The following is an 18,985-nucleotide window of genomic DNA, read 5'->3' as shown; positions in this document are numbered from 1 at the left end:
TGGCCTGGCAATGGAAGTAAGGAATGGAAGAAGGATGCAATTTTGGGAAGATAATTGGGTGCAAGGTGGTCCTTTGAAAGCAAGTTTTCCAAGGCTCTTCTCTATTTCAAACCAACAAGGATCAATGATAGGGGACTGTGGGTTCTGGGATGGAATAGAGTGGATTTGGAATTTCCATTAGAGGAAGGAGTTGTTCCAGTGGGAGTTGGAATTGGTTCATCAACTTCATGAGAGGTTAAGTCCAGTGAAACTATCAACTGGTAGAGAGGATAATATTGTGTGAAAATTTGATAATAAAGGTATTTTTTCTACTAACTCTTTTCTGCCGGTGTTGCAATCGGAGACTCTCTCGGAAGAGATTACGAGCTACAGTTTCACTAGATCAATTTGGGGAGGGTTGGTACCTTCGAGAATTGAGCTTTTTGGCTGGTTCGTTCTTATTGGCAGGGTAAATACTAAAGAAAGGTTGAGCAGACTAGGTGTGCTTCATCAGAATGATAGTTTATGTGCCTTGTGCAAAAAGGAAACGGAATCTGTTCATCATCTGTTTCTTTTATGTGAGTTTACGTGGCAGGTATGGTGCGCTTGGCTCAGACATTTTGATAGGCCGTGGGTGGTCCCAGGAACCATGAAAGGACTGTTTGAGAGTTGGATTGGCATACATAACAGAAAGAAGGAGGAGCGGTTGTTATTGGTTGGTTTCTTTGCAGTGATTTAGAATATCTGGATGGAGAGAAATGATAGAATCTTCAACCAAAGACAAGCAGGTGTTGAGGACATACAAGGAATGATGTTTTTGAGCTACAAGGAGTGGTCTGGTATTGATCCTTTTGGTTGTTGATGGCTCTGCCGGAGATGACCGGGGTTACTCCATTTGGTTTTTTAATTTGTTATATTTTTTATTTTCTTGCTGCTCCACTCCAATGTGTTGAGCTTTCTTTGTTTCAAAAAAAAAATACCAATCAAATAAAAATTGTAAAATATTTTTTTATTAATATATTATGATTGCTGCTAGTATTACTAGTAGTAAACAAAAAGTTACGAGTGATGGGATGACTCTATTCGATCACATTGAACTACATATACTAGGAGAATTTAATCAAATCCATATTAAAACATGGTAAATAGAAACATGTGAAAAACTAATGCCATAACTAAATTCATTGCCAAAACAGCTACCTAATTAAAAATTTGGAACAAGGTATCCAAACCCTTCAAAGATTAGGCATGTCCATCTCTATTTTAACATCATAAGTCTTCTCTAACACATGTTCCATTGGAGTATCTTTGGGACCAGTTGCAGAACATTAAAATGTAAACATAAGATAAGAATTTTTCTCTACTATAGCTAGAAACAACAACAAAAATAAAAATACAAGAGATATTAATGAAGAAAAATTTTTGGATCTAATATGAGAGAAATTCATGATAAAGATCATGGGCTTTACAGTTATATCATATTCATGTCAAATGTCTAACTATCCAAAAATTTGTGATTGAAAATAAACAGAACGCGCTCCAACCAAATACTCCACATAGCGGCGTAAACTACACATAGCCACAAAGACTTTGACTTTTTCTTACTTCCAAAAACAAATAAACCTAATCAATAGGAATTGTTTAAGGTATAGACATGATATTATTTTTATTCCATTGCATTCATATATCCTATTAGCTATGTTTGAAAGAGAGATTGAGATGGGGAGACAGAGACTAAATTAAGTCTTTATATTATATTTAGTGTAAAATATACAGAACTGAGTTATGCCTCAATATCCTAATTAATTTAATATAAATATAAAAAGTCAGAAACTGAAACAAATAAAATTACTTAAATACCTTTTCCTTCTTTTCCCTTTTCCTTATCAAATTTCTTCTTCTATCACAAAAACAATCGAAGTATGGGATTAGCAAGGCATTGAAATGGTGATTTGCTCGCATTCCCCATGGTATTCATAGCCCAAAGCTTTTAGTGCTCACAAATTCTAAACCAATTTCAGCTGATCAAAGTGACCAAAATTTTTAGGGTTTTCTTTGTGTTGCTTCTTATTCTCTATCTTTTGAGTGTGCGGCCGTCTACTCTCATTAAAACAAATAAATAAATGAAAGACCAGAGAAAAAAAGAGATTACAAAAAAGAAAAAGAAAAACTAAAGAGAAGACTACTTCGTCGGTGGCAGTGGAGTTTATAGTTGGCACGAGTTAAACCCCAAAGTGGTCCCTGAGATTCACAGTTTGTACCAATTTAGTCCCTGACTTACCAATTGCACCATTTATATCCCCGACTTTGTAAAAATTGCACCAAGGTCGTCCCTAGCCACATCTCCGGGCAAATTAATGAACGCCGGCAGTGACCTGGTACTGAGAAGCCACGCTGGCGTAGATAACGGCAAGCTGAGGTGGCAATTGAAACTGTTTGACCCAATGTGGTCCCTATACCTAGTTTTAATCCCAATTTCTAGCATGGCATCGTCACCTTCGTGTGATTGTGTATATGATCATTTATGTTCAACAACTACATGGATACGCAATATCATCAATTCACTTGCTAACTCTGTATACACTTAACATATAACACCAAACAAGGAATGAATTCTAAAATTTTAGTTCAATTTGGTGTTAAGCAAGAACATTCACCAAGTGCATAACCAAAATTCAATCTCAATCATCATAAAAACTTATAGAAAACTGCACAATATGAGTTACAATGCCTAATGAAAACAAAATTTGAAGCCTATGATGATCAGACATAAGATTTAACTTTCAGGCAATTTATCGAACAGGTTGTATACAGGATTCATAAACAGCAATTTCAGTTTAATGTAAGCATCAATCAACCCAAAAATTTCAACCAGCCAATACACATTCAGTCCAGAAACACAAATAATCAACTATCCTAAGTCTAACAAGATCAGTAAAAGCAGAATCAAAAGGCACTGAAATAAAAAAAATAATTAGAAAAAAAAAAGAAACAGATAGAGGATGGAATGGAACCTGCGTTGAGGAGTGAAAAAAGAAGATAGCGTAAGGAGCGGAGGTAGTGTCGTAGCGGCACAGAGTTTCGCCGCCGCTAGTGGTTTTCACTGGAACTGGAAGGTGCAGACAGAGGTGGTGCCACGAACAGGGGTGTTGCGTACAGGAGGAAAGAAATGGAGAAATAGGGAAGAAAGAAAAGGAAGAAGGGAGGAGGGAGGGTTAGCGACGGTGGTCGCCGGCGGTAGGGACGGACGGACGGACGAAAGGTTGGTGTGGAGGTCTGCGGGTGATTGTGTACTAAAAATATAAACCTTTTTTGTACATAATTAATTTTTATAATGACCTACAAATATGGTCAAAAAAGAGTTAAGTTCCTCCTAAAGGTATTGGGCTAAAAGGATGGAACCCAAAAGAACACCTTGAGGAGTTGAATTTCTCTTCAGTGGGAACTATATTGGTGGAAATGGATTGGTTGGATTTGGAGTGTAAATGTGTCATCTAGTTGAAAGAAAACCAAACTAGATGTCCCTTCACTAATGTCACATGTCAGGAGCTTTAGTTTAACGTGTGGGAATCAACTTCCTACCTTTTCAGTTGACAAGACTTGAGGTGACAGGAGTACCTAAAGATATTTTGGAAAGAGCAGTAAACCAAATGTTAGACTAAAACCATTGGCCAAGGGGTGTCCTCTTCATCATGGTTTTACACTATAAAAAGGACCTCAAGCCACCTCTGTAAAGCACTTCACTTTTCACCTTCAACCAGAGCTTCTTTTCTGAGAACCCTTTTCATACTTCAACTTTCACCCTCACCTTCAACCAGACTTCACTTTTCACCTTCACCTTCATCCTTCACTCTCACTTTCCACTTTCACCTTGATCATCTTCTTCTTCACAGACCTTGAAACCCTTTTCATCCTTTACTTTCACCTTCACCTTCACTTTCACTTTTTCACCTTCACCTTCATCCTCTTCTGAGAGCTTCTCTTCTCTGTAAACCATTCCTATCCACTTTAAACAAAGCTCATTCATCCTCTTGTGACATTAGTGGAGGTCTCAACATTTGTTCTCCACCTCTCTTCCTCACTATTAGTTCTTGTATTGCTTATTTGCCATTAATAGAAGTGTCTTCCTCACAAGTTTACTCACCCCTAATTTCTCATTTTAACTATTATTTTTCACTTAATCTATTTTTCACGAAATCAACCGAATCAGCGGGCTGAGCTGGGTTTCAGAGAAGAAGAGAAGAAAGAAAGAAGGTTGGGCAGGCATGGCTTCTCAGTACCAGGTCACTGCCGGCGTTCATTAATTTGTCCGGAGATGTGGCTAGAGCGACTTTGGTGCAATTTTTACAAAGTCGAGGATATAAATGGTGCAATTGGTAAGTCAGAGACTAAATTGGTGCAAACCGTGAATTTCAGGGACCACTTTGGGGTTTAACTCTAGTTGGCACTTAGCAGAATGGAAGAGAGAGAATGTAGAATAATGGAGAGGGCGAGAGAAATTGGAGTGAGCGAGATAATGGAATTTAAAAAGTAGATGAGGGTGTTTTTTGAAATAAATATTATTAAAGTTTCAGTCTTAGTCTCTAAAAATTTCAGTCTTATGTGTCTCCACCTTTTAGAGGTACTGAAGAGATTAAAATTTGTGTCGCAAAACTAAAATTTTAGTTTCAATCTCTAACTATCAAATACAATACTAAGTATCAATTTCCTTCCTGCCCCTATTTCCAAATGTTACTTTTAAGTTTAGTAAAGTTATTACATTAGAAGTAAGAGGTACAAACAAAATTAGGTTGAAGAATAGCTAAAGAGTACCCGAAGAGATTGGCCTTGTAACAAGAGCAGTTGGCCTTGATTTTGGTAGCTATGTCATCAACTGCGAAGATATAAATACAAAGACAATGAGATAGTAAAGATAAAGAATATTTTGGATAGAAAGTATAGAGGAAACCTGTCATAGGATAGAAGCATTTTGCTTGCTTTTGTACCTATGTCTTCTCTTAACAATTTTGTATCTCTCATGGTTTCTGCATTTCTGTCCTGGGAAGTTTTCAAATGCAGGTTTAGAACTCCTATCAACTACCTTGCCTCTAACATAACTGTTAACTGAATGAATATCACAATAAACTTTAATTGATCAATCAAAATTACTGGGATAAATGCATTATAGTATTATAATCTATGTAACAATTCAAATTTTTATGACAACCCGATATTTTTTGAAAAATATTATTTTAACAATTAGTTTTATTTTGATGAAAATTCTGAGTTTCGAAGTAAAATAAATAATAATATAATTTTATTATTATGTTATTAATTTATTTTACATGCTATAATTATAATAGAACCTAGATATTATTATTATTATTATTATTATCAAGTCTAATATTTGTTGATATAAATAATTATTGATATTTCTTGATAAAGTTAGAATTGCTAATACTTCATCAAATATCTTTTATTTTTAAGTTACTAATATCATTTATATTAATAACTCATATATATTTAATCCTATATATATATATATATATTATTACTTGTGTTTTAATATATTTAATTTTTATAATTATTCGTTTAAAGTATTTATAATTTGAACTCCTAACTCAACAACTCCAGAACTTGACACTCAGCCACTAAATTATCATTAATCATTATTATTATCATTAGTTCCAATCAATAGGCCCAAGCCATTAAGGGAACCAAAGGAAAACAAATTTAAAACGTGGCTTATATATATATATATATATATATATATATAAGCAATGACACCTAATAATGCCTTAATTACCACAAATTTTTATTCATTACTATTAGCCCCTAATCATCTTCTTTTTTCCTTCATTCACCACCGAATACAGAGAGACCGAAAGTGCTCTTATATGAACCGTGATCTCTCATCAATTTTCGGCTTTAATTTCTTTTAATCCGTAATTTCAATAAAAAATTTAATCTAATAAAAATATTCATATTTTCTTTCTCTATATGTTAGTGTCATTTTTTTATTTATTACTATTAGTTCCTAATCATCTTCTATTTTCCTTCATTCACCACCGAATCGAGCTCGAAAAAAAAGAGAGAGACTGAAAGTGCTCTTATATGAACCGTGATCTCCCATCAATTTCCGGCTTCAATTTCTTTTGATCCGTAACTCCAATAAAAAATCTAATTCGATAAAAGTGTTCGTATCTTCGTTCTCTATACGTTGGCGTCACTTTTGTTCGGTAGAAGTTGACGGTGACGTAACTCCCCTTTTCCTTGAGTTTGGTCAATTGGAGTTCTAGGAGAACAGAGACGATTTTTATTGTTTTCTTCTTCAGCAGCTCGGTCAAAAAGTTTCTACAGAGTTTCTGTTGTTTTGTTTTTGTACGGAGGTAGAATTTCGGTAAATTTTTACCGATTAAATTTATATTTGATAAGTGAATTGATATTATAATTGATTATTGATTGAATTTGCTTAAGATTATGTTGAATTTTTGTGAAACTTTGATAAATGGTGATTGATGATGGTTTGGCCGGGGAGAAGCAGCCCAAACCGGGATGCATTGACGAAATTTGGGCTGTTACACTATTAAAAATTAAGTAAAATTTGATGAGGTATAAGTGACTAAGTGATTATATAAAAGTTACGGCGAATCGGTAACCGTAAAACTCAACAACAGATTAAGATTTAAATGTATATTTTGAAAAGAAAATAAGAAGGATTTCAGTTCTTTGTGAAGAGAAGAAACAGACATGAAAAATTATTTTTGGGGGATATAAATGTATTTTTATGAAAATATTGAGTTTGATATTATAATTATATAAGTTTTTTCGAGTAATTTGGGTAATATATAAAGTTCATGGGTAAAACGGATATTTTATAAAAGTTCAGGGTTATTTTTTACAAATATGAAACAAAGAGTGAATGTTTAAATATAATTCTATAAAATATTGAGGTCAAAAATAAAATATTAAAAATTCGTGGTTTAGAAAGTAATTAATAAAAGTTTAAAAATAAGATTTTATAAAATAAGTTTTAAGAGTATTATAAATATTATTTTAAATATTTGTTTAAAATTACTCATTTATATTAGAGTAAATTATTATTATAATTATTATTTATCAAAGATATTATTTTATAAAAATATTATTATATGTATTATGAAGAATAAATTAGAGAGTAGTAAATAGAGTAATTTTAAAAGCTTTAGAGAACACCGATTTAATTAAAGAACCTTATAATTCTTTTTCCATAACATACTTAGTGGATAGTGAGAGAACAGTGTGAAGATAGTTTGAACTATTAAGGATAAATAAGTAAAAGACTGAAGAAAGAGATAAGATAAATTGGCACGTGTAATTATGAGGAGGTCACGAGAGGGTAATAATGAATATGGTTATGGTATCAAAGGATAAATGTTAACAAGTCATGGGCTTTGTACGTGAATGATTGTGCCAGAACGCCCGTAAATATGGAATGACTTCCAGGAGAAAGGGTCACATGCTTCAGCTGGAGAATCAGCGCCTGCAAGTACTTGCAGAGGTCATGTTTGACATACTTCAACTGGAGAATTAGTGCCTGCAAGAAGTATAAACTTGTAGAGGTTATGTTGCTGGAATGCCTTATCCGACTTGCGAGTTGGATCAGATGCGGGTCGAAACCGACAAATGAGCTCATTACCTGCGATAGGACTAGACATGCATCATCCTTGCTGTGAATTTGAATTTTACTCGATAATGTAAAATTGTTTATGTTGAGTTAAGAAATTAACTAAATTAATTAATGATGACAAACATTATTTTATTGGGCAAAGTAAATAATTAGTGTTGATTATTTATGATTAAACATTGCAGGCCAAAACTCATTGTTGCAGCAGCCCAAGTGGATGAAAAATAAACAAGGCTGATGGGCTGAAAATCCAAAGAAAGCCCAAAGGGAAACACAGCAAAGAAGCTCAAACGGGCTGAATAAAAAGATCAAATCCAAGCCCGATAGCAAGCATTTTCCTCTCATTTGCTTTCACCAAAAGCAACGTTCACTTTTTCCTCTTGGTCAAAAATCACAGAAGTGAGAGAGAGCTTAGTTCCTAAACTATTCACAGAAGAAGATAGAAAGAGAAGGTTAAGCAAGAAAGGTTGAGGTCTAATAAACCAAAATCAAACCAAATCAAGCTAAGGCAAAGGTCAAAGGTAACACATTTCTTATAGCATGCATATTACTTTCTTCTCCTCTTCCCAACTCTCTGCCAAGTCCAAAATGGGATACATGGGAAAGATGATCTCTGTTCTACACTGCTATGCATCTACGGTTAAAAGTGTGTCTTGGGGACCAAGTAGTGTTTCAATGGGCAAGATCTGGGTTTACCACTGAAAATATTTTGTTTAGCTGTCTTGTGGCTTTCGGTCAATAAAGAAGGTCAGAACTAAAATTTCTAATTTGAGGATAAACTGAAAAAGGTGATATGATGACTTGGTGAAGCACACTGCTCTAGGGTTAACCTAGGAAAGAGCAACTCGGTAACATGCAAGGAGATATAAAAGAAGATTTTTGTTCATTTAGAAGCCAAGGAGAGAAAACCAGGGGTTTGAAGTTCATGTTATGAGAAGTCTTCTCTTAGAGAGTTCATCTACTTGGACAGAGTTTTCTTTCAAAGAAGCATTCCGCCAGAATGAGGAACTAAATCAGAGGCTAGCAAATCTGGTTTATCACATAGCAAAGAGGTTGTTGAAGCATCAATCTCCTTCATGTTTTATATATTGTAATTTACTTTTCAATGTTTATCTTTCTGTAATTTCTTGAGGTAAAAGTCTGAATGAGAGAGTCATTGAAAGAGTCTAAGAGTGAAAAAAAGGCAGAGAGATACACTTGAGTGAAAAGCCTAGAGTTATTTCAGATTTTTTTAGGTTGATTAAGTGTCTTGTATCTTGTACCAGTGAGGTATCCCTTTCTTAGTTGGGTTAGCACTAAGAGTGAAGAGCTAGGTATTAGCATAGCCAAGTCAAGTTAGGTTAGAACTTGAGTGTGAAAGGATTGTGTCAATCTTGTGGAATTTGTGTATGTAATACTTTAACTATAGTGGAAATTCCACCACTGTTGTGGTGGAGACTGGTCGTAGGTGGCATTGCACAAGACAACCGAACTAGGATACATGATGGTGTCAGCTTTTCTCTTCCCTGCTCTGTTCTATTTTCTGATATTCATGAGACAAAATGAAATTGTCTCATAAATTTTTCACTACTGAGTTCAAACAGATTCAGATTGAAAGTTTGTTTTAAAAGGTTAATTTATTAAAGTTAAAAGAAGGTCATAGATTCAACCCCCTTCTCTAAGCCTTCTACAAGCTTCAATTGGTATCAAGAGCATTGGTCTCAAGAATCAAGCTTCACCACTTGGAGCAAAGGTCCAATGACAAACAACTTAGGCTCAACCACAGTTGCCTACACTCTAACTGAAGGCCAGTCAAACAACAGGCCACCCTTCTTCAACGGGAAGAACTATGCCTACTGGAAAGAGAATATGAGGATCTTCATCCAATCTATTAACTTCAACATATGGAAGATTATTGTGAGCGGTCCCAAGATTCCAACAAAAACTAGTGCTGATGGAGTGGTGACTCCAAAAGAAGAAGCTGAGTGGAATGAAGACGATAAGAAGAAGATGGAGCTGAATGCTAAAGCAATCAACCTTCTTCACTGTGCTATCAGTTTTGAAGAGTACCGAAAGGTTTCTAGATGCAAGACAGCCAAAGAAATCTGGGAGAAACTCTAGGTTACACACTAAGGCACTAAACAGGTCAAAGAAACGAGGATTGATATGCTGCGAAAAGAGTACGAGATGTTTAATATGAAGGATGGAGAAAGCATTGATGAAGTGTTTGAGAGATTCTCAATCATAATCAACAACCTTGATGCTATGGGTACAAACTACTCAAAACAAACCCTTGTGAGAAAACTCCTTAGAAGCCTCACAAAGGAATGGGAAATCACTGCCAGTATCCTAGCCAAGAGCAATAACCTAAGCCCCATAACCTATGATGAGATGAGAGAAAAACTCCTTGCCTATGGAACCACACACACAAATCCGGACTCAAAGAAAAAGGGAATAGCCCTCAAGTCAAAAATAGAAGCAAAAGAGAGTGAGTCTAGTGATGGTATTTCAGATGATGAGCTTATATTTTTTGTTAGGAGACTTAAAAGGATGATAAAGAACAAGGGCAAGTACAAGGGTTCAAGCTCAAAGGAACACAAGATGAACTTAAGCAAGGTGACTTGTCATCATTGAAAGGAGGCTGGATACTTCAAGCTAAACTGTCTGAAACTCAAGAAGGAGGACAAAAGAAAGAAGGAAAAGAAGAGAGTGCTCATGGCTTCTTGGGAGGAGCTTGAAAATGATTCGAATGAGGAAGAAGATTCTGAAGGTGAAGATAAAATCTGCTTCATGGCTGGTAATGATAATCTTGATGAGGTAAATTATTATGACTTGTCCATAGATAATTTACATGCTATAATTGATGATCTTACACTCAATTCCTCAAAACTGTTGGATAAGTACACTAAATGCAAATCTGAAAAGGATGTGTTGAAAGATGAAAATGATTTTTTAAGAGAAAAGGTGAAGAAAACTGAATGTGCTTTGGACATTATTGAAGAAAACAAATTTCTAAAATCTGAACTTGAAAAATTAAAAGGAAAGCACATTGTGGATCTTTATCAAGAGCTAATTGCTGAAAATGAAAAATTAAATGATATGATTAAAAGGCTGAATGCTGACTTAGCAAAATTTGCTCAAAGTTCTAGTAACTTGGACAAATTACTTGCAAGTCAAAGACCATTGTTTGAAAAATCTGGTTTAGGTTATGTAACCAAGGAAAGTGCAGTTTTTAGTGATTCCTCTATGAAATTTGTGGCTTCTTCATCAAATACTAAATCCACATCCAACAAATCTGGTATTGGATATGTTCCCACACTCGAGGAGAAATTTGATGAAATTTACACAAGTGAAACTGAGCCTTCACCAAGAACCGAACCTACTTCAAATAGGTCAGGTCTGGGATACATTTCGAAAAATGAGGTTGCTTTCAAGAAACCACCATTTTACAACAAAACCTCATCTTCAAAAAGTCCAAAAGTTTTCAAAAATTCTGGTGGGAATACTTTTGTAAAGAGGAACAATTATAACAAAAATCAGTTTGTCAAAAGAAATGCACCTCTTCCAAAAACCAGAAAATTTCTGCCCTTTAATCATTTTCAGCATAATAAACCACCTCAATTTCAGCAATATGCATTAGAAAATCACTGCTTAAATTGCAAAAAATTTGGTCACTCACATCTACAATGCTTCATTGAGAAAAGAATTGTAGGTAACTAAATTTATAATGTTGTGTGTGATTTCAATGCACTTGGGCAACCAAGATGGATTAACATCAAAGGATCCAAATTAATTTGGATACCTAAGGTTACTTAAAGTTTTTCATGCAGATTTGCCTAGCATCCAAGAACAAAAGGGATATGTGGTACTTGGATAGTGGATGCTCAAGGTACATGACTGGAAGGTCAACTTTCTTCATCAAACTAAACAAGTATGATGGAGGTTTTGTGACCTTTGGAGATGATGGAAAAGGTAAAATAGTTGCTGTTGAAAAAGTACATAATGAACACTCTACTTTTATTGATGATGTCTTTTTGGTAAATGGCTTGAGGCACAATATTTTGAGTATAAGTCAACTTTGTGATCTAGGATATTTAGTGACTTTCAAAAGACTTGAATGCTGTGTGGTAAATGAAAAGACCAGTGAAGTGCTTTTTATTGCTAAGCATTGTAATAATGTATATGGACTTACCCTTGATGAACTAAAGGACCAAAATGTAGCTTGTTTTCATTCTAAAGAATCTAAAAAGTGGCTATGACACAAGAGATTGGGCCATGTAAGTATGTTTCAAATAAACAAACTTGTAAAGAAAGGGTTAGTAAGAGGTCTTCCTTTGATAAGGTTTGACAAAGACATCACTTGTGATGCTTTCCAAATGGAAAAATAAACAAAAAGTTCATTTAAACCAAAGGAAGACATCTCTACTAAAAGGCCACTTGAATTGCTACATATTGATTTGTTTGGTCCAACAAGAACTCAAAGCCTAGGTGGTAAACATTATGGTTTAGTGATTATGGATGACTATTCTAGGTTTGGTTGGGTTTTATTTCTTGCACAAAAAAATAAAGCCTTTTCAGCCTTTGAAATATTTTGCAAGAAAGTTCAAAATGAAAAGGATTTAAAGATCTCTTCTATAAGAAGTGACCATGGAACTGAATTTGAAAACCAATCATTTGAATCCTTTTGTGAGGAATTTGGAATATCTCACAACTTCTCTTGTCCAAGGACACCACAACAAAATGGTGTTATAGAAAGAAGAAATAGAAGCATTCAAGAAATGACAAGAGCTATGCTTTGTGAGAGCAATGTTCTAAAATTCCTTTGGGCTGAAGCGGTTAACACAGCTTGCCACATTTTGAATAGAACAATCATAAGGAAATTTTTGAAGAAAACCCCTTATGAACTTTGGAAAGGTTACCCACCAAACTTGGATTACTTGCACATCTTTGGATGCAAATGTTTTGTTCTTAATAACAAAGAAAATTTGGAAAAATTTGATCCAAAGGCGTATGAGTGTTTGTTTGTAGGATATTCCACAACTAGTAAAGCATATAGAGTTTACCATCAAGATGCTAGGATAATTGAGGAGTCCATACATGTTACATTTTGTGATTCTAACTTGGTGCAAAGTATTTTGGAAGAATGTGATGCAGGGAATCAAGTCCAAATGGACAATGAAAAAACACAAAATCATGAAAAAGAAAATTCTGGACAAACTAAACCAGAAACTGCAGTTGCTAAAAATTTAAGAGACAATTCCATTTTGTCTCATGAATCTGAAGGAGATCCTGAAGCCACCAGTTCTCTCAATTCCTTGGTGACTGAATCTACCTCCAAGTCCACCAGACCTCGTGAATGGAGATTCTTGAAGAATTATCCTGAGAAATTTGTCATTGGGGACGTATCTTATAGTGTTAAGACTCGGTCTTCAACTAGAAAGACAAATGAAGAATCAAACATGGCTCTTCTCTCTCAAATGGAGCCTCAGAATGTTAAAAAAGCCCTTAGTGACCCTTCTTGGATAAAAGCAATGGAGGATGAGCTTCTTGAGTTTGAGAAAAACCAAGTGTGGATATTGGTTCCAAGGCCGAATGGAAAGAAAGTGACAGGCACCAAGTGGATATTTCAAAACAAGCTAGGAGAGGATGGTAGCATTGCAAGAAACAAAGCAAGGCTAGTGGCATAAGGATATGACCAAGAAGAAGGAATAGACTTTGATAAATCCTTTACTCCTATTGCCCGAATAGAAGCCATAAGACTTCTCTTAGCTTATGCTGCTTTTTGTGGTTTTAAATTATATCAAATGGATGTGTGATGAGCGGATAATTTATACGCTTTTTGGCATTGTTTTTGGTATGTTTTTAGTAGAATCTAGTTACTTTTAGGGATGTTTTCATTAGTTTTTATGCTAAATTCACATTTCTGGACTTTACTATGAGTTTGTGTATTTTTCTGTGATTTCAGGTATTTTCTGGCTGAAATTGAGGGACTTGAGCAAAAATCAGATTCAGAGGTTGAAGAAGGACTGCTGATGCTGTTGGATTCTGACCTCCCTGCACTCAAAATGGATTTTCTAGAGCTACAGAACTCAACATGGCGCGCTTCCAATTGCATTGGAAAGTAGACATCCAGGGCTTTCCATAAATATATAATAGTCTATACTTTGCCCAAGTTTAGATGACTCAAACTGGCGTTCAACGCCAGTTCTCTACCCAATTCTGGCGTCCAGCGCCAGAAACAAGCTGCAAAGTGGAGTTCAACGCCCAAACTGGCACAAAAGCTGGCGTTCAACTCCAAGAAGGACCTCTACACGTGCAACACTCAAGCTCAGCCCAAGCACACACCAAGTGGGCCCCGGAAGTGGATTTATGCATCAATTACTTACTTCTGTAAACCCTAGTAGCTAGTTTATTATAAATAGGACCTTTTACTATTGTATTAGACATATTTGGACGCCTAGTTCTTAGATCAGAGGGGCTGGCCATTCGGCCATGCCTGGACCTTTCACTTATGTATTTTCAACAGTAGAGCTTCTACACTCCATAGATTAAGGTGTGGAGCTCTGCTGTTCCTCAAAGATTAATGCAAAGTACTACTGTTTTCTATTCAATTCAACTTATTCCACTTCTAAGATATTCATTCGCACTTCAACCTGAATGTGATGAACGTGACAATCATCATCATTCCCTATGAACGCGTGCCTGGCAAGTGGCAACCACTCCCGTTCTACCTTCGATTGAACGAATATCTCTTAGATTACCAATACAGGGGACCGAGTCCGAGATATTGGGATCTTCGTGGTATAAGCTAGATTGATGGCGGCATTCATGAGAATCCGGAAAGTCTAAACCTTGTCCGTGGTATTCCGAGTAGGATTCTAGGATTGAATGACTGTGACGAGCTTCAAACTCGCGAGTGCTGGGCGTAGTGACAGACGCAAAAGGATAGTAAATCCTATTCCAGTATGATCGAGAACCTCCAGATGATTAGCCATGCAGTGACAGCGCATCGGACCATTTTCACAGAGAGAGATCGAAAGTAGCCATTGGCACCGGTGACATCCTTACATAAAGCTAGCCATAGAAAGGAGTAAGATTGATTGGATGAAGATAGCAGGAAAGCAGAGGTTCAGAGGAACGAAAGCATCTCTACACGCTTATCTGAAATTCTAACCAATGAATTACATAAGTATTTCTATCCTTATTTTAGTATTATTTTCGATAACCCCATTACTATTTTATATCTGCCTGACTGAGATTTACAAGGTGACCATAGCTTGCTTCATACTAACAATCTCCGTGGGATTCGACCCTTACTCACGTAAGGTATTACTTGGACGACCCAGTGCACTTGCTGGTTAGTTGTGCGAAGTTGTGAACCATGGTATTGGCATCATGTTTTTGGCGCCATTGCCAGGGAAAGAAAGAGCAATGAATTTTACATAATCAAAGTGTAATCACAATTTCGTCCACCAATGTGAAATGTGTATTCTTGAATGGTGTGATAGATATAGAAGTGTATGTGGAGCAGCCACCTGGTTTTGAAAAGAAAGAGCTTTCTAACCATGTTTTCAAATTATCAAAAGCTCTCTATGGTTTAAGACAAGCTCCTAGAGCTTGGTATGAGAGACTTAGCTCTCATCATAAAAATTCAAAAATAAAAAAAAAATATCTTTCCCTTTTTCTCCCATCAAATTCGAAAATTTGGATTGACTTTTTCAAAAATTTTTAACTTATGAGTCAAATCAAATTTTCAATTTGAAAATCTTATCTTTTTCAAAATCTTTTTCAAAAATCAAATCCTTTTCAAATTTCTTAGTTATTTTCAAAAATTTCAAAAATATTTTTCAAAAATCTTTTTCTTATTTTTATATCAAATTTTCGAAAATAACAATAATAATTAATGTTTTGATTCAAAAATTTCAAGTTTGTTACTTACTTGTTAAGAAAGATTCAAACTTTAAGTTCTAGAATCATATCTTGTGATTTCTTATGAATCAAGTCATTAATTGTGATTTTAAAAATCAAATCTTTTTCAAAACTAATTTCAATCATATCTTTTCAAAAATATCTTCTCATCTTATCTTTTTCAAAAATTTGATTTCAAAATATCTTTTCTAACTTCCTAACTTCTTATCCTTTCAAAATTTGTTTCAACTAACTAACTAACTTTTTGTTTGTTTCTTATCTTTTTCAAAACCACCTAACTAACTCTCTCTCTCTCTAATTTTCGAAAATATCTTCCCTCTTTTTCAAAATTTCTTTTTAATTAACTAATTATTTTAATTTTTTATTTTAAAATTTTTGAAAATTACTAACCTTTTTCAAAAACTATTTTTGAAAATCACTAACTCTTTTTCAAAAATAATTTTCGAAAATTCTCTCTCATCTCCTTTTATTTTATTTATTCATCTACTAACACTTCTCTTCATCTCACATCTCTGCTCCTATCATCACCTTTGTGTTTGGATTCTTCATTCTTCTTCACCCCTATTCCTTTTCTTCTTCTACTAACAATAAGGAACCTCTTTACTGTGACATAGAGGATTCCTCTTCTTTTCTTTTTCTCTTCTCTTTCTTATGAGCAGGGACAAAGAAAAAGGCATTCTTGTTGAAGCTGATCCAGAACCTGAAAGGACTCTGAAGAGGAAACTAAGAGAAGCTAAATTACAACAATCCAGAGACAACCTTATTGAAAATTTTGAACAAGTAAAGGAGATGGCAGCCGAACCTAACAACAATAATGCAAGGAGAATGCTTGGTGACTTTACTGCACCTAATTCCAATTTACATGGAAGAAGCATCTCCATTCCTGCCATTGGAGCAAACAACTTTGAGTTGAAACCTCAGCTAGTTTCTCTGATGCAGCAGAACTGCAAGTTTCATGGACTTCCATCTGAAGATCCTTTTCAGTTCTTAACTGAATTCTTGCAGATATGTGATACTGTTAAGACTAATGGAGTAGATCCTGAAGTCTACAGGCTCATGCTTTTCCCTTTTGCTGTAAGAGACAGAGCTAGAGTGTGGTTGGACTCTCAACCCAAAGATAGCCTGAACTCTTGGGATAAGCTGGTCACGGCTTTCTTAGCCAAGTTCTTTCCTCCTCAAAAGCTGAGCAAGCTTAGAGTGGATGTTCAAACCTTCAAACAAAAAGATGGTGAATCCCTCTATGAAGCTTGGGAAAGATACAAACAGTTGACCAAAAAGTGTCCCTCTGATATGCTTTCAGAATGGACCATCCTGGATATATTCTATGATGGTTTGTCTGAGTTATCAAAGATGTCATTGGATACTTCTGCAGGTGGATCCATTCACCTAAAGAAAACGCCTGCAGAAGCTCAAGAACTCATTGACATGGTTGCTAATAACCAGTTCATGTACACTTCTGAAAGGAATCCTGTGAATAATGGGACGCCTATGAAGAAGGGAGTTCTTGAAGTTGATACTCTGAATGCCATATTGGCTCAGAACAAAATATTGACTCAGCAAGTCAATATGATTTCTCAGAGTCTGAATGGAGTGCAAGCTGCATCCAACAGTACTCAAGAGGCTTCTTATGCAGAAGAAGCTTATGATCTTGAAAACCCTGCAATAGTAGAGGTGAATTACTTAGGTGAACCTTATGGAAACACCTATAATCCATCATGGAGAAATCATTCAAATCTCTCATGGAAGGATCAAAGGCCTCAACAAGGCTTTAATAATGGTGGAAAAAACAGGTTTAACAATAATAAACCTTTTCCATCATCCACTCAGCAACAGACAGAGAACTCTGAACAAAATACTTCTAATTTAGCAAACTTAGTCTCTGATCTATCTAAGGCCACTGTTAGTTTCATGAATGAAACAAGGTCTTCCATTAGAAGTTTGGAAGCACAAGTGGGCCAGCTGAGTAAAAGGATCACTGAAATCCCTCCTAGTACTCTCCCAAGCAATACAAAAGAGAATCCAAAAGGAGAGTGCAAGGCCATTGACATAAGCACCATGGCCGAACCTGTAAGGGAAGGAGAGGACGTGAATCCCAAGGAGGAAGACCTCCTGGGACGTCCAGTGATCAATAGGGAGCTTCCCTCTGAGGAACCAAAGGACTCTGAGGCTCATCTAGAGACCATAGAGATTCCATTGAACCTCCTTATGCCATTCATGAGCTCTGATGAGTATTCCTCTTCTGAAGAGAATGAGGATGTTACTGAAGAGCAAACTGCCAAGTTTCTTGGTGCAATCATGAAGGTGAATGCCAAATTATTTGGTATTGAAACTTGGAAAGATGAACCTCCCTTGTTCACCAATGAACTAAGTGATCTGGATCAACTGACATTGCCTCAGAAGAGACAGGATCCTGGAAAGTTCATAATACTTTGTACCATAGGCACCATGATCTTTAAGACTCTGTGTGACCTTGGTTCAGGGATAAACCTCATGCCCCTCTCTGTAATAGAGAAACTGGGAATCTATGGGGTGCAAGCTGCTAAAATCTCATTAGAGATGGCAGACAATTCAAGAAAACAGGCTTATGGACAAGTAGAGGATGTGTTAGTAAAGGTTGAAGGCCTTTACATCCCTGCTGATTTCATAGTCCTGGATACTGGAAAGGAAGAGGATGAATCCATCATCCTAGGAAGACCTTTCCTAACCACAACAAGAGCTGTGATTGATGTGGACAGAGGAGAATTGATCCTTCAATTAAATAAGGACAACCTTGTGTTTACAACTCAAGGATCTCTCTCTGCATCCATAGAGAGGAAGCATAAAGAGCTTTTCTCAAAGCAGAGTCAAACAAAGCCCCCACAGTCAAACTCTAAGTTTGGTGTCAAACCCCCATATCCAAACTCTAAGTTTGGTGTTGGGAGGTCTCAACAAAGCTCTGTACATCTGTGAGGCTCCATGAGAGCCCACTGTCAAGCTATTGACATTAAAGAAGCGCTTGTTGGGAGGCAACCCAATGTTTATTTATCTAATTTTCATTGTTTTTCATGTTTTCTTAGGTTCATGATCATGTGGAGTCACAAAATAAATGAAAAAATTAAAAACGGAATCAAAAACAGCAGAAGAAAAATCACACCCTGGAGGAAGCACCTGTCTGGCGTTCAACGCCAGAACAGAGCATGGTTCTGGCGCTGAACGCCCAAAATGGGCAGCATCTGGGCGCTGAACGCCAGAATTGCACCCTGGAGGAGAGCTGGCGCTGAACGCCCAGAACAAGCATGGTTCTGGCGTTCAACGCCAGAAATGGGCAACAAATGGGCGTTGAACACCCAAAATGGGCACCAACCTGGCGCTGAACGCCCAGAGTTGTGTGCAAGGGCATTTTACATGCCTAATTTGGTGCAAGGTTGTAAATCCTTGAACACCTCAGGATCTGTGGACCCCACAGGATCATCT

The 18,985-nt window shown here is 36.0% G+C and overlaps 1 non-coding gene across 1 annotated transcript; it reads right to left on the bottom strand.

The window, feature by feature from the left end:
• Positions 1 to 16,720: 16,720 nt before the first annotated feature.
• On the bottom strand, positions 16,721 to 16,828 carry LOC112768767 (small nucleolar RNA R71). The gene has a single exon (XR_003186158.1). It is a non-coding gene; the product is annotated as a small nucleolar RNA R71 (small nucleolar RNA).
• Positions 16,829 to 18,985: the final 2,157 nt, after the last annotated feature.

This window comes from Arachis hypogaea, chromosome 17 (genome assembly GCF_003086295.3).
Source record: "Arachis hypogaea cultivar Tifrunner chromosome 17, arahy.Tifrunner.gnm2.J5K5, whole genome shotgun sequence".
Taxonomy (NCBI): domain Eukaryota; kingdom Viridiplantae; phylum Streptophyta; class Magnoliopsida; order Fabales; family Fabaceae; genus Arachis; species Arachis hypogaea.
This window is presented reverse-complemented; position numbering and strand designations above follow the sequence as displayed.